Here is a 4772-nt window from a genome sequence, read left to right as displayed (position 1 = left end):
TCGCACCGGGGCATTGAAGCAAACCCGGAGAAGATCAAGGTGATTGAAGCGATGAGGCCTCCGGCTCGCATCAAAGACGTCCAGAAGCTTGCGGGGTCATTAGCCGCTTCATTTCGAGGCTGGCTGAGAGGGCGCTGCCCTTCTTCAAGCTGTTGCGGAAGTCCGGTCCATTCTCTTGGACCGAAGAGGCAGAACAAGGCTTCCAAGAGTTGAAGCAGCACCTGGTGTCCCTACCAATACTGGTAGCCACAGAGCCTAGGGAGCCATTGTATTTATACATCGCAGCGGCTGTGTCGGTGTTTCGGGTTCGACCGCGCACCCAGGGTTACCCCCGAGGTGCTTTTTAGGAGTAAGACGGTGTTACCGACTGTAGCTCGATGGTTCGTGCTGGGCGCACGAGAAATAATAGACAATGATGTACAGGTTCGGGCCGCTTTGAGGTGCGTAACACCCTACGTCCTGGCTGGAATGCTTTATGCGATGGGTTACAAGGGAGCTCTCTAGTGCTGGAAAACGTAGAGAGCGGGGTGGATGGCTAAGTGATGAATGATGTCTCTCTCGATCAATCGTCTTGAAGGGGTGCCCCCTAGGCATTATATCCTCGACCGTGGGGCATTACATGTGGATATGATAACAACGTGAGCCGGAATAGTAGTGAACTAACTGAGTCTGTCTCCCTATAATTCAGCCGACTCATCCTCGCCCAGTTCCGACGTACGGGGCTCCTGTGCGGGAAGGTTGGGTCACTGCTGTGATTACTGCTCGGATGTTGTTGGGTAGTCTGGGCTTGCACCGACCTGGCCTTGTGCTGATTTGTCTCACTGGTCGCTTCTCCCAGGCCCACGAGGGGGTTGACCTTACGAATTATGGGGCCCTTGGACCCGAGGGATATATGTCCCCCACAAGCCCCCGATCTTTGGGCTGATTTTGAAATAAACGGCCCAAAGATCCTAGGTCCAGCTTGCGGTATTTGATTTTACCAGAGGATGCTTTGGAAATAAGTCTGTCGGGCCACTGCTTCAGAATTCTGAGTGATCCGGTTAACACGTCTTCTTTTTATTGTCTTCTCCTGCTATTATTCCTCAAAATTTGGTGTTCTGTCTCGGGTTTGTGCTTCGAAGGTCAGCATTTTGTACTGTCGAACTGTGAAGTCCATTGGGTGCACCGAAGGTGCACCCAATGGGTGTAGCCCCCGAGCTTCGAGTGGATTTTTGCAGACAATCCACTCGAAGGTCTTCACTTCAGGTATTCTCAGAAATCACTTTCATCTTCCACTCGTGCTTTTTCAGAGGTCAGCCTTGCCTTAGCTTTGCCTTGTGCTTTAGAGGTCAGCATTTTGCTTCTTCGGGGATGATGATTCATTGGGTGCACCAAAGGTGCACCCAATGGGTGTAGCCCCCGAGCTTCGAGTGGATTTTTGAAAATAATCTACTCGAAGGTCTTCATTTCGTGCTTTTTTCTGCGAATCATCCTTTTGTTTTGTCGAATGCTTTAGAGGTCAGCATTATGTCATCAACATTATGCTTCAGAGGTCAGCATACATTTTTGTTTTTGAAGCCGAGTACACGATCTGCCCATATCTTGCTAGGTCTGGCAATTTATTTGATCTGCGACTGATTGGACGTTCGATAGATGGCTCTTGACTAGTCTTCATGTCACTTCGTGCTTTGATGCTTCTGTCGATTAGTCTTGTACCTTATTGGCTATATTTGGCTTTCCTTTAATCCTTGCTGGTATCTCTTTTCTGTCTTGGAGTATTCATTGCCTATACTGCACGGATGTGACAGTTTTGGAAAATATACTGATAATTTCTGGGCGTCCCCCCCAATGGGTGTAGGCAAGGGACAACTTGGTATGCTGAGCGTTTAGCAGACTGCTTCTGAGTAGTAACTTGATGTGACCGCGGGTGTAATCATATCACCCGCGCAGTTGACTGAAATCCCAATGGGTGTCGTGTTACGTGAAACGGCGTCAGCCGCCTGACGTGTCTTCAGACGGTTTGAATTGCATATTTAATTTTTGTGACTGTTCGGTGGTCGTGGTAGGAGGTGAGCGGTTGCCTTCTTCTTCTATAAATAGTGCTCTTGCTTCTCCAGCGTTTTCACGCTTCTTACTACTGCTTGCTGTTTCATCTTTTCTCCTTCCTTCCACTTCCGCCATGGGCAAGAGCAAGAGAGGTGGCAGCTCTTCGCATCACTCGGGCGACAAGCGTAAGCGCGAGCCGACTCCTCCCTCGGAGGACTTCGGCGACTCGGAATACTCGGAGGAGGAGTTCTCCTTTGAGTCCGAGGGTTCTCTGGCTCCTGCCTCTCCTCCGGCGTCGTTTGATGATTCAGACGACTCCCAGGGGATCACCGCGGAGGTATGGACCTACATCCGGGCCGTCGAGCGTGCTGGGCTCGAGGGCTCGGATGAGTCGGAGTACTCCTCGGACGAGGAGAATTCCTCCGACTCGTCCGAGGAGGGCAGCGGCAGCGACAGTGACGACGACGGAGGCGACGGCGACAACGGCAAGGGCGGTGACGATAGCGGCAAGGGTGGCAACGACGATGGCGGCGACGGCAGCAAGGGCAGCAACAAGGGCAGTGGCTAGACACACTGGTGTTAGTGTAGATTAGTAGTAGAAATAGTATTAGCGAAATAATGTAGTAGTAGCTAGTAGTATAGTTAGTTAAATGTAATGTAGTAGAAGGGGAAGCATCAGCTCATAATGAGTTGATTTGTAAGTTCGGCAGTACTTCCCGTATAATGAAGAATGATTTCGATCCCTCTTGTGCGTATCATTCCGCCTTCTTGTTGATCGTCGTTTATGTTGATGCCTACTGCAGAGGTTGTTTCTGAACGTAATGCTTGAGTAGCAACTTAGAATCGTTGAGCCGTGTTTCAGACTGCCTTCTTCACGATGTCAGCGCTTTAGTGGTGGTGGCCGAGTGATTATCAGCGATGTCGGGGCCTTTTAGATGTGATGGCCGAGTGGTAACGGGCCGCGTCAGTGTTTTAGAAATAACGACCGAGCGGTTACTGGCGACTTCGGCGTTTTTAGAGGTAACAGCCGAACGATTACTGGCGACGTCGGTGCTTTAGAGGTAACGACCGAGTGATAACATGCCGTGTCGGTGTTTTAGAAATATCGACTGAGCAGTTACTGGTGACTTCGGCGTTTTAGAGGTAACAGCCGAACGATTACTGGCGACATTGGTGCTTTAGAGGTAACAACCGAGTGATAACAGATAATGTCAGCGTTTTTAGAAACAACAGCTGAGTCAATTTGAGCCGCGTCGACCGTTTTGGAAATAACAACCGAGTGATGACATGGCACGCCAGCTTTTTTAGAAATAACGGCTGAGTGATGACATGGCACGCCAGCGTTTTAGAAATAACCGCTGGGTGATGACTGGGCACTTTTTGGAAACGGCATCTGGCCCGGGAAAACCCCATATGTACTGCACTGTCGCACACCTCCACGCTACGTGCCCTAGTTTTTGCTTAGATTTTTGCATCCAGGCTTTCTCTGCTTTCCTGCAATATCGCTTCTGCTCCGTTCGCCGGCGAGGTTGATATGGCGCCCAAGCGGAAAGCTTCGAGTTCGTCCATTGCAATCATTCCCCCCATCGATCCCAACAGTCAGTTGCCCTTCGCAGGTAACCATATGTCTGTTGTCTCCGAATCCGACCTTCTTCATCTCGTTTCCATCGGGGTTCTTCCTCTGAGGGAGCTCTGCTCGTGGCGGATTTGCCGTGGGTCACTGTTCCGACAGAAGACACCCACGAATCCGTCATTTACGTTCCTTTTCTTATCCGCGGACTTTCTCTGCCCATTTCTCCTTTCTTCCGCGGTGTGCTGTCCGTGTTGTTGATGAGGATGATGAAGAAGAGGACGAGATCCCTCTGATTCGGAAGAACAGCCGGCGTTACATAGCTAGTGGGGAAAGTAGTGGTGTTCCTTCTCCTACCTTGTCTGCCCTCATTGGTCTGCAAGAATTGTCTCTGGCGAACTTTGATCAAACTCTTGAAGACATGGTTCCAGAAGATCTGTTGTCAGAGCCGGCGGATGGCGGCGCGATGGATGTTTGTGCTAATGTGCTCGATGCCGGGTTGGGGTCATCCCGAGCAGCGTCTCGCGCCTCATCGACCTTGGAGCGTGGTCTTGAGGGTCAGGAAGCTGGTCTGGATTGCACTGCTCCCATGGAAGTGACTGAGGGACCTTCAGCCTTAGAGGTGGCTGCTGTAGAGAACTCAGCCCTCAAAGATGGTGCTGGCGCTTGCCCAGCCCCCGAGGGTGTTGCTGGAGATGATTTGGCTCGTATGGGTAGCGCAAGCTGCGACCCAGCCCCCGAGGGTGTTGCCGGAGATGATCCGGCTTGGATGGGTAGCGCAAGCTGTGACCCAGCCCCTGAGGGTGTCCGAGTGGGTTCTCCCTCCCGCACTTCCATGGATGTTCACGTAGGGTCTTCTCCTCCACACTCCGGTTGCATGGTGATAGCCCAAGCCTTCGGTCAAGGAGTCGCTTTAGAGGCCAGCGCACCCGACGACAGAGTTCTGGGTTCTGCCGATGACACTGAATTGGTTCCTGCTGATTCGTTGCGAGTTGCTCCGGTCGGTGATCCTTCGCCGAGCCATCAGTTGATCTCTCACGACTTGGGGGTCCCCTCATTCTTCTCCAACCTCCAGGTATTTTGGTTTCTTCTGGTCTGACTTTACCCAGGCAGATAATTATTCTCATGCTTATGTGCTTTTAATGCCAGGCGTTGGTCGATGAGATGTCTAGTCGGC

Source organism: Zea mays, chromosome 8 (assembly GCF_902167145.1).
Source record: "Zea mays cultivar B73 chromosome 8, Zm-B73-REFERENCE-NAM-5.0, whole genome shotgun sequence".
Lineage (NCBI taxonomy): Eukaryota > Viridiplantae > Streptophyta > Magnoliopsida > Poales > Poaceae > Zea > Zea mays.
This window is presented reverse-complemented; position numbering follows the sequence as displayed.